The sequence below is a fragment of the Oncorhynchus tshawytscha genome, linkage group LG20 (genome assembly GCF_018296145.1).
Source record: "Oncorhynchus tshawytscha isolate Ot180627B linkage group LG20, Otsh_v2.0, whole genome shotgun sequence".
NCBI lineage: Eukaryota > Metazoa > Chordata > Actinopteri > Salmoniformes > Salmonidae > Oncorhynchus > Oncorhynchus tshawytscha.
Window position 1 is genome coordinate 14,773,564 of NC_056448.1, and position 12,415 is coordinate 14,785,978.

The window sequence follows — 12,415 nt, forward strand, 5'->3', positions numbered from 1 at the left end:
ACAACATAGCAAGGCAGCAACACATGAAAACACAGCATGGTAGCAACACAACATGACCACAACTTGGTAGCAGCACAAAACATGGTACAAACATTATTGGGCACAGACAACAGCACAAAGGGCAAGAAGGTAGAGACAACAATACATCACGTGAAGCAGCCACAACTGTCAGTAAGAGTGTCCATGATTGAGTCTTTGAATAAAGAGATAAAACGGTCCAGTATGAGTGTTTTTTTTCGCAGCTCATTCCAGTCACTAGCTGCAGCAAACTGAAAAGAGGAGCAACCCAGGGATGTGTGCGCTTTGGGGACCTTTAACAGAATATGACTGGCAGAATGGGTGTTGTATGTGGAGGATGGGGGCTACAGTAGGTATCTCATATAGGGGGAGTGAGGCGTAAGAGGGTTTTATAAATAAGCATCAACCAGTGGGTCTTTGCAACGAGATGACCAGTTTACAGAGTATAGAATGCAGTGATGTGTCCTATAAGGAGCATTGGTGGCAAATCTGATGGCCGAATGATAAAGAATATCTAGCCGTTCGAGAGCACCCTTACCTGCCGATCTATAAACTACATCTCCCTAATCTAGCATGGGTAGGATGGTCATCTGAATCAGGGTTAATTTGGCAGCTGGGGTGAAAGATGAGCGATTACAATAGAGGAAACCAAGTCTAGATTTAACCTTAGCCTGCAGCTTTGATATGTGCTGTGAGAAGGACAGTGTACTGTCAAGCCATACTCCCAAGTACTTGTATGAGGTGACTACCTCAAGCTCTAAACCCTCAGAGGTAGTAATCACACCTGTGGAGAGAGGGGCATTCTTCTTACCAAACCACATGACCTTTGTTTTGGAGGTGGTCAGAACAAGGTTAAGGGCAGAGAAAGATCATTGGAAACTAAGAAAGCGTTTTTGTAGAACGTTCAACACAAAATACAGGGAGGGGCCAGCTGAGTATAAGTATTTAAATGAATGAGAGAGCTTCCTACTGCTTGAGCTATGTTGTTGATGTAAATTGAGAAGGGTGTGGGGCCTAGGATCGAGCCTTGGGGTACTCCCTTGGTGACAGGCAGTGGCTGAGACAGCAGATGTTCTGACTTTATACACTGCACTCTTTGAGCGAGGTAGTTAGCAAACCAGGCCAAAGACCCCTCAGAGACAACAATACTCCTGCCAGGTTGTGCCCTACTGGTAAGAAGTCAGGTGCAGGAGAGTGGAGAGTTGTGATCAGGCGCACACTTTAATTGGCAGAAGTAACAACAGACGGACGCAACTGTGTCAAAAACCTCCAGCCAAATGGCAAAAGTGCAAAGCGTGACAACAGTCACAATAATGCATAAGTTAAACAATTAAACACACTTGGGTACAACATGGTACCCGGGGAAAACCAGCCTGGTGCGTAACATGAAACATGTAACAAAAACAATTCCACACAAAGACATGGGGGGGAACAGAGGGAATATATATGTAGTGTGATTAGGGAATGTAAATCAGGTGTGCGGGGAAACAAGACAAAACAAATGGAACAATGAACAGTGGAGCGGCGATGGCTAGAAGACCGGTGACGTCGACCGCCGCCCAAACAAGGAGAGGGGGCGACTTCGGCGGAAGTCGTGACAACTCCTTAGCCGGCCCACAAGAATGGAATGGTCTACCATATCAAAAGCTTTGGCCAAGTCAATAAAAATAGAAGCACAACATTTCTTAGAATCAAGGGCAATGGTGACATCATTTATAACCTTTAACGTTGCAGTGACACATCCATAACCTGAGCGGAAACCAGATTGAATACCCGAGAGAATACTATAGACATCAAGAAAGCCAATCAGTTGATTATTGACAAGTTTTTCCAACACTTTTGGGTAAACAGGACAAAATAGATATTACAGTATATAACAGTTAGGATCAACTTTATCTCCCCTTTAAATAAAGGATGTACCGTGGCTGCCTCCCCAGAGAGGAGAGACACCTCTTAGAACTACCCATCCCGGATCCGGGAGAATTGTCATCAACTACACTAATTAGCATAGCGCAACGGTCAAAAAATATTACTAGAAAATATTCCTATTCATGAAATCACAAGTGAAATATAGTGAAACACAGCTTAGCCTTTTGTTAATCACCCTGTCGCCTCAGATTTTGAAATTATGCTTTACAGCCAAAGCAAGACAAGCATTTGTGTAAGTTTATCGATAGCCTAGCATAGTATTATGTCCAGCTAGCAGCAGGAAGCTTGGTCACGAAAATCAGAAAAGCAATCAAATTAAATCGTTTACCTTTGATGAGCTTCGGATGTTTTCACTCACGAGACTCCCAGTTAGACAGCAAATGTTCCTTTTGTTCCATAAAGATAATTTTTATAGCCGAAATACCTCCGTTTCTCGACCACGTTTTGTTGAGAAATCCACCGGAAATTGCGGTCACGACAAAGCCGAAAAAAACTCCAAATTAGATCCAAAATATCGACAGAAACATGGCAAACGTTTTTATAATCAGTCCTCAAGGTGTTTTTCAAATATCTATTCGATAATATATCAACCGGGACAATTGGCTTTTCAGTTGGAGCGAGAGGAACAATGGCCGCCTTTGTCTATTACGCACAAATCACTCTGAGAGCCACCACCTGACCACTGACGCAATGTTGTCGTTCACGCTCATTTTTCAAAATAAAAGCCTGAAACTATGTCTAGTGGCTGTAGACACATTAGGGAAGCCATAGAAAAAGGAATCTGGTTGATATCCCTTTCAATGGGCAATAGGGATGCATAGAAACACAGGGGTTTCAAAATAAGATATTTCTCAGGCTTTCGCCTGCAATATCAGTTCTGTTATACTCACAGACAATATTCTGACAGTTTTGGAAACTTTAGAGTGTTTTCTATCCTAAGCTGTCAATTATATGCATATTCTAGCATCTGGTCCTGAGAAACCGCCTGTTTACTTTGGGAACGTTATTTTTCCAAAAAATGAAAATAGTGCCCCCTAGTTTCAAGAGGTTAATTAAAAAGGTCAGAGATAGGCTTGGCGATGATAGGGGCAGCAACTTAAAGAAGGGTCAAGTTTAAGGAGCTGCTATAACACTTCGGACTCAGTGACCGCCTGCAGGGAGAAACTTTGTAGTGGGGCAGGGGAAAAAGAGGGAGGAGCATTGGGGATCGTCACATTAGAAGGGGTGGGAGATGAGGAAATGTTGGACAGGCAAGAAGGCATGGCAGAGTCAAATAGGAATCCTGACTTAATGAAGTGGTGATTAAAGAGCTCAGCTATGTGCTTCTTGTCAGTAATAACTACATCATCAATATTAAGGGACATGGGCAGCTGTGAGGAGGAGGGTTTATTCTCCAGGTCTTTAACCGTTTTCCAGAACTTCTTGGGGTTAGACCCACAGAGAGAACTGGCCTTCCGGATAGCCTGAGAGCACTTATTTCTAATTTTCCTTAACGAGAGCCAATCAGCCTGAGTATGCGTGGGCTGAGCGATTTGCCAAATTTAATTCTTGAGGTGGAGTAACTCTGACAGATAACAGTCGAACCAGGGGCTGAACCTGTTTTTAATTCTCATTTTCTTTATGGCCGTGTATTTGTTAACGACACCACTGAAAATATAAAAAAAGAAGGTCTAAGCATCTTCGACAGAGTGTATCAAGCTGATTCTGAAGTGCCTATCCAAGAAGGCTCAAGGTCATTGGCCACAGTTAAAATTATGTAAAATCATGTTATATCTACAGTAGCTTTTATTGGACTGATCATGTCAACATCTTACTTTCAAAATCTTAGCTAGCAGTCATCCTTCATGAATCAAGTCGACAATCTACTGGTGAATCCTGGTCATATGAAGAGAAATAATGAAGAGAAATTATAGATAAAACGTACCGGTGCTCATTGGCCATTGGACATAAACAGTACACAAGTTGGAAATTGTCATTTCAACAATGAGTGGTTTGGAAGAAATCAGAGACTAACTGCAAGCATTGCAAAGCAATTACTAGCCTGCTATTCAGTGGAGTGGGTGTGTGGTCACAATTCTCGGTTTAAGGGTCTCTTTTCCAAGCTTAAAATGATAAACATTCAACATAAGCCATGCTGTCAATCCAGCATGATTTCTGCCGCGCTCAAAACAACTGTTAACTCAGAACTGAGAAATCTTACTTCAGTGAGTTCAAGACAACTGGGAACTCATCCTAATAATTTGGTATATTTTCCCCTCTTAATTTCGCCTACTGTTCTGACTTGGTGGTGCACATGTAGCCTATAACCGGTTTAGAGAAATGTAATCATTGAATATTGTAAGAGCTTTCATTGTCTGCGTATATGCCCCCTTTATTTATCCTACCGTTCTGACTTGGTGTACAGGGAGAATACTGTAAGAACGGCCCATGTTCTGAATTCTGTCGCTGTACATTTCAAAAGTGCTGAACAAATATTCATATTAACTACATTCATTAATGTCTTAATCGAAATGACGGATTGCCTCGTCTGCTTATCGTCCCCTTATGCCATAGTTTGTACATCACAATTGTCAGTAGAAATCACATTTGTTTAAGCAAGTCAGACATATCAGTGTGTGTTAAAGGCAGTAAATGAATGAACTGTTTTACTGTCAGACAAGGCTCTGCTGATAGCCAGGTGTAGTAGTGGCAAGGTGTTTGGACTGCTGTTGGGACTCTGCTGTTGGGACAGCTTTATGTAGGCCCTAACAGTTTGTGGGCACTGTTTGTCACTGTTATATTGCAATTCATGTATTGTTTAGTGTTGTGTTGTGTAGTGGCTTTGCTGGCATGCATCCCCCAATTTTTTTTGTTTGCCCAACCAAGATTTACATTCTAAAATCGCCACTGGCTACTTATAGTCTGTCTGACTCTGCACTGCAACTGGGGCAGCAATACTGCAGATAACCAACAAAGACGAGACAGCCTATAGAGAGGAGGTAAGTTAACTGGCATTCTGGTGCCAGGACAACAATCTATCCCTCAACCTCAGCAAAACAAAGGAGTTGATTGTTGACTTAAGGAAGCAGAGAATGGAACACGCCCCGATCCACATCAATGGGACTGCAGTAGAGAGAATCAGCAGTTTTAAGTTTCTCAGTGTCCACATCACAGAGGACGTTACATGGACAAACATACTGTATAAAACTTGAAACTTGATAGTCTGATAGAAAGACCGTGTTACACAACACAGCCATTCATGTACACCTCTTAAAGGCCCAGTGCAGTCGGAAACGTGATTTTCCTGCGTTTTATATACAAGTAACTGCCAAAATAAAGGAAACACCAACATAAAGTGTCTTAATAAGGTTTTGGGCCACCACGAGCGGCAAAAACAGCTTCAATGTGCCTTGGCATAGATTCTACAAGTGTCTGGAACTCTATTGGAGGAATGCAACAATTAGCATCACGGCTAACGCTATTGTTAAACACGGCTAACGCTATTGTTAATAATGACAAATAACACTGCCATAAATGTCATTAATGTAAATAAAGAAAGATAGTGTTTTATGTCACACGATCTGTGAATACTCCATGCATTAAAACTGACAGTCCCCAAAATCCTACTAGAATTTCTAAAAAAAAATGTATATGTTTACATTACTTCCCACCGTTTTCTAAGTCAGAAGACAGCCATCCAGACCTTCCTAGGACCATGTAAATGTCCTCTGTCGATTAAACTTGTATTTGCCTCCCTCTGGTGTTCGGCTGCATCATTACATCCATTTATATCACTTCACCGTAATGTTACTTCAAAGCAATCTTTGAATTTGTCCCAAGAAGGCGGATCTAAATACATAACTTTCATAGCTCTATGATAAAGAATCCGACCTACACTTTTCCTTAAACTTAAAATAAGTAAAGAAGTAATTTTGTGTGGAAGTCAAAAATGTGTTTTACATCAGAGACAGACACATTGCATATACTAAGGATTCCCCCTAGTCTATAAGTGGGACGCACGCTGTTTAAATGGACCAAATGTTGATTTAGACGTTCACAAATGTAACAGATTTTTGACACTCACTAATGTCATAATATGTTTGGTAAAGTAATAAAGAAGGTGAAATATTTTGGGTAGATATTCCTATATTATAACATATTATAAAGTATGAAAAGGCTTATTCATTCACAAATATATTTTATCATATCATCATCTTGGTATAGATTTTATTGTACTTTTGTGTGTACTGGATCATGTTTTTTTTTCTCAGAGATAAATGAACAATTCCTGGTGAAAGCCAAAGGTCATAGCTTTCCAGGGAGGGGACACTACTAGATTAACGAAATATTACCCTCTTGTTAGATTGATGACTAAAGCCATAGCAAAACAGTGCAAAACATCTGTCAGCTCAACTTTAAATCATGAATTATGGAACTAGGGTGAACTCTTGAACTAGGGTGTAAAATATGTTATGATTCAACTCATGTTTTATACTGAATGTATGCTATTCTGCATGTGTTCATTTGTTAAAAATTGCCTTGCCTGAGAGGGTAGGCTACCAACAGTGGTGTAAGCCTAGTGGAGGGTAAATGCAAGTAAACACCGTTTACCCACCTTTTTCAGATTTTTGGGGGAAAGTAGGCATGACTTTTTTCACCACGACCGGAAATTAGAGTTTACCCACATTTTTTTTTTACCACTAAACACTGGCTACCTACTGGTAGGCCTATTTGAAGTTCATGTTAATACACATTGTAGCCTAGTCTAGTAAATTGACCGTATTCGGATGACCATCCCGTTTTCCCGGGACAGTTTCACACCATTTCAGGTGTCCCAACTTTTCAGGCTACAAAAAATTTAATTTTGTCAGTAAGACGTTTCAATTAATGTAGGCCTAATCAAAGACAGACACTAAAAGTTATTAGGCATACTTTCAGGTGTTTTGTGACAATGTATATTTCAATTTCTCAAATGGCGTGAGTATACATGAAGTTTGGATGCTTGAACTATTGTGGAGTGGACGAACATGCACAGGTAGCCTACTTTTTGAAGTTATTTGTTTGACAATCAAATTAAAATATCCTTACTGGTTGTGTTCATGCCACAATAAAAGGTAATACAATTTGAATGACGTCTATATGATTAGGCCCATCATTTTTTTAGTCACGCACTCAATAGAGAGACCCCCCCGAATGTCATTGGGTAATTCACACTCAGCATATGGGTCCATAAAAAAAATGAATATTGTTTCAATTTTGTAATTGTCATTTTTTGTTGTTGTCACTCTTTACCAACCATAGCTAGCTAAAATAGGACAGCATGGAGCAGCTAAAGTAGGACAGCATGGAGCAGCTAAAGTAGAACAGCATGGAGCAGCTAAAGTAGGACAGCATGGAGCAGCTAACGTGGGAGAGCATGGAACAGCTAAAGTAGGACAGCATGGAGTAGCTAAAGTAGGACAGCATGGAGCAGCTGAAGTGGGACAACAGGGAGCAGCTAAAGTGGGACAGCATGGAGCAGCTAAAGTGGGACAGCATGGAGCAGCTAAAGTTGGAAAACATGGAGCAGCAAAAGTAGGACAAAATGAGGCAGCTAAAGTGGGACAGCATGGAGCAGCTAAAGTGGGACAGCATGGAGCAGCAAAAGTAGGACAACATGGAGCAGCTAAAGTGGGACAGCATGGATCAGCTAAAAAGCGTGACAGCATGGAGCAGCTAAAGTGTGACAGCATGGAGCAGCTAGTGAGACAACATGGAGCAGCTAAAGGACAGCATGGAGCAGCTAAAGTGGACAACATGGAGCAGCTAAAGTAGGACAGCATGGAGCAGCTAAAGTGGGACAACATGGAGCAGCTAAAGTAGGACAGCATGGAGCAGCTAAAGTGGGACAACATGGAGCAGCTAAAGTAGGACAGCATGGAGCAACTAAAGTGGGACAACATGGAGCAGCTAAAGTAGGACAGCATGGAGCAACTAAAGTGGGACAACATGGAGCAGCTAAAGTGGGACAGCATGGAGCAGCTAAAGTGGGACAACATAGAGCAGCTTTTTCAATGGAGGAAAGAGATTCAGTTCACATTAGGGACCCCCTGTACTTAGGTTAGGCAGAGCTCTGGGTCTTGTAGTACTATATCCAGTTTATTTGTTCTTGTAGAACTGATATTAGTACTGTTATTTGAATTAATTCAGAAAAAGTGGGACACTTTTTTGCATTTCGGTCTTCTGTAACCTCTTCAGACATCTATCCAACATCTTAGTCCAACACATGATACATTTCTGAAATCGTCAATGTTTCCTTATCACACAACATTGAATTTAATTGTCATTGGGGTACAATTAGGACTTTAATAATAGTGTCCCAGTTTATTTAACATTCTGTCCCAGTCAACCAAATGCGAACTGAAAACATGCCTCCTGTGAAAAGGACATTTTTGTTCTAGTTGTTGTGTGATTAGGAAACGTCTTGAGGATTTCAGAAGTGTATCATGTGTTGGACTAACCTATTATGTGGGATAGATGTCGAAAGCAGTTACAGAACCGGAAAAGGCTAAATGTGTTCCACTTATTCCGAATTCACCCTACCTACAATTTTAAGATTATATATAATTAGAATAGATCAATACAATAGAATGGCCCACCCTGTTCTTCAATCACAATAATTACATAATTATGCATCATTCACTTCGATCATCAACTCACCCATTTGTCCTCTTTATCCCCCAACATACTTTACTTCATTTATTTCATCTGTTGTTATATATGTGAAACTAGTTTCAGTAAAGTTTAGGTTCAGTTTCTAGGCAATTATCGGGGTGATTATCAACTGGGCACGGCACCTCCAACTGTTGGAAAAAAGAGGGGAACAGGCCCTACTGTCAGGCGAATGAGGGGCAACAGGGAAAACCATTTAGAAAATGACATGCCCTCCTAAAAGTGGTTATAACTCCAGTTATGTTTGTGATATTACGATTCTAACAACAACAGTGTGTTAATATAGACTTTAAAAAGGGGCATGACTTTAAAAATGGCAGAGTAATCTTAAATTTTTTTTTTTTTACAGTAAATAATAAATTCATAAGCAGTCCAAATGACTGCTTTAGCAGTTATAGCATTAATAGGCCCGTAATAAAGAGAGTTCTAAACCTCTCTGCCAATAACAGCTAGTTTTCAGTTTCCCCTTCCAAACTCAGACCACTCCCAGACAGTCCTAGAAAAATTATTGCTTGAGAAATTGCTATTTGCTAAGAAGCTATTTTTGTATCTTTTTGACAATTTTAATTGAAAACAATCACAGTAAGGTACTTATTTGAAATTGAGATAAAAACAGCTGCATTGGAACTTTAACACTTAGACCTATGCACACAGCAGACTATCACATACTGTTTATATATATCAAGGTTATTATAGTAAATGAAAACGAAAACGAATCCTGAAAAAAACTATTTAGTAAACTGAAATAAAATAATTAACAAACCCGTTTGAAAAACTAAAACTATACTGAAACTATTTCTGCTTACTCCAAAACTAACTAAAAATAAAAACCATCATGAATTATGTTCAGTTTTAGTATTTTTTCTAAACTTTGGGCAAAAATCTAATGGGGTTTTCAAAGGGTTTTTAAAGCTTTTGGAGTTATCAAGCTACTGAATCTGGCTGGTGTCACACACTGATCTGTCTTGTGCTTGTCTCCACCCCCCTCCAGGTGTCGCCCATTTTCGCCATTATCCCCTGTGCATTTATACCTGTGTTTTCTGTTTGTCTGTTGCCAGGTTATCTTGTCTCGTCAAGCCTACCAGCGTGTTCTTTCGTACTCCTGTTCTCTTTAGTCCCTGTTTTCTAGTTCTTCCGGTTTTGACCATTCTGCCTGCCCTGACCCTGACTGCCGTTCTGTACCTTTTGACACTGCCCTGGATTACTGACCTCTGCCTGCCCTGACCCTGCCTGCTGTTCTGTACCTTACGGACTCTGCCCTGGATTATCGAACTCTGCCTGCCCTCGATTTATCCTGAGTTCTGACAGCTGGTGGGTAAATGCGGCCAGGATGGTGAGGTTTCAAATAGGAATAGCTTGTGCATCACTATCACTAGCTATCGCTAGCTAACGGGAAAAATCGACTAGGTACTTATCTTGATTCTTTGTACATGCACTACTAAAGTTGAAAAGCATTGGATTGGTGTTAAAGAGAGCTAGAGAGAGTTTCCTTCAACCCGATTCTTTGCAACAGTCTCTGTTCTGTTCCTTTTAAATGTATGTCACATTGAGATTTACTTTATAATTTAAACCTAACTTAACCTATGACCTGACTCATCACCTTATGTATTACTGCCCTCCAGTTGCAAGTGATCCCCCCACCCAAAAAATAATAAAAACCAAAATAAAATAAACACAAATGCCTCTGAGCCTCCCATGCATGCTTTCTGTCCCTAACACTAAATCTAAATAATATAAAAACGAAATATAATATTTTTATACAACTGAAACTAGCAAATCAGGTTCAAAAAACTGATTGAAACTAAACTACATTTCTAATTCAATGACACAGTATTTAAAATAAAATAAAAATTGGCGAGGGTGGGCTGTACTCTCCTCCTGGCATGAAGGGAGCTTGATGTGTGTGTGTATGATTGTATGATGCCAGACGATTGTTCATGCCTCTGTTTTAGAATAGGAAACCCTGTCATTTTCCGAATTCTGTTAAATCACCCAAATAGTCGATCATCTTGAAGCTTATTTTCACATTGCAGTCAAGTCACTATAGATAACCCCGAAGAGATTCTAAATTCAAAATGTCTGTTTGCTCCGTTTTCTGGGGTACAGAGTGTTGCATCCTTCACACCCCTCACAGTGCCTCATCTGGGTGTAATCTGTAAATAATCTCACCAATATCTGGTGCCAGGGACCAGGGAAAGACTGGAAAGGTCTCTAATAAATAACACATCAACAAATATCTCCAACCTATCCATCACTGCCATAACATAGTAATATCCATTTCAGACACTTTCATAAATACCCTCATATTTGAATCACAGGATATAGGCCTATGTGACTCTGTGTCTCAATCAATCGGTTTGCTAGAGAAATACATAACAGCATCACTTGTCATCAACAAGACTACTGTTCCTGATTTGGCACAACAGTTGGGTCATTCCACCAATTCAGTGTCTTTTGAGAAGTGTTACTTGTTTTTGTTTTTTTAAGAAAAAAGGTTTGATTTCACCTAATTGTAACATTCTGTCATCAAGAACACATGTTCAACTTAATAAAAAATGAATTTTCCCATCTCAAGAAGTTACGTTTAAAAAAAAATGACTACAGTAAGTGCCTATTAAAAGGGCATTTCATTTAATAACAGGCTTTTAAAATGCAATATTATTGCACAATTTCTACTTAAAATATCAAAGGGAGACAAAAAGGTACTCCTTTCATGGAACTACCCAGTTGAAGATGATCTCTGATCACATAGACGTCATATCAGTGAGAACTGGGATTTGTGCACTGACAATACCTTGGAGCCTCTCACCTTTAAATAAGACAATTGAATGAAATACCAGGAGAGAACTTCCTGTGGAAAGTGGGCCATGCAGGCTTACAAGATGTTGTTGCAGATGACTAACCACTGCCACTGCATATTTGCTATGCCCCCTGCATCCCAGTCAGCACCCATGCCTGCCTGGCTACTAATAGACACAAACTAGTGGAGCAAAGACTCTGTGGCCTGGATACAGGAATATTAGAGGAAACCAGATCAACCTGATGTGATTAGCCCCAACTATTGCGGTAGCAACATTTCTGTCAGATCTACTAATCCATCTCATATGAGAGAAGAAATTGTTGTAACATGAGATACACAGACAACTCACTATTCTGTTCTTAGCCCTGGAATCAGATGCTGTGGTCTAGTGGAAGACAGATCAAGATGACAAACCTAAGTTGTTGTTGTCTGTTTCTATAAAGTTTGTTTCTCTGTAATGAGCAGTTGGAGGGCAGTACAGAAGACATTATGATGCTCAGATTAGAACAGCTTGGCCTATATTCTGTGAAAACAATTGTTGTAAGGTAGGGGTAATATGGAATGAGCAAGGTGACTGACAGGGTTAAAAAAAAGTCTGTTCAGTCATTTCAACAGAATATTTCTCAAACAGAGTGGATGGAAAACTGTGTGTGTGTGTGTGTGTACGTATTTAACTATACTTGTGGGGACCTGAAGTCCCCACAAGAGTAGTAAACAAACAAAGAATTTTACCAACTGGGGACATTTTGTTGGTCCCCACAAGGTCAAATGCTGTCTCTAGGGTGTTTAGGGTTAAGGTTAGAATTAGTGTTAGGGTTAGAATTAGGTTTAGGGTTAGGAGCTAGGGTTAGTTTTAGGGTTAGAAGCTATGGTTAGGTTTAGGGTTAAGGTTAGAATTAGTGTTAGGGTTAGAATTAGGTTTAGGGTTAGGAGCTAGGGTTAGTTTTAGGGTTAGAAGCTATGGTTAGGTTTAGGGTT

The 12,415-nt window shown here is 40.1% G+C and overlaps 1 protein-coding gene across 2 annotated transcripts in view; it reads right to left on the reverse strand.

Moving 5' to 3' along the window:
* The window catches only part of LOC112219385 (iporin), a 29,715-nt gene that overhangs the window by 12,307 nt on the left and 4,993 nt on the right, over positions 1-12,415 (reverse strand). The gene's annotated exons all lie outside the window — the stretch shown is intronic.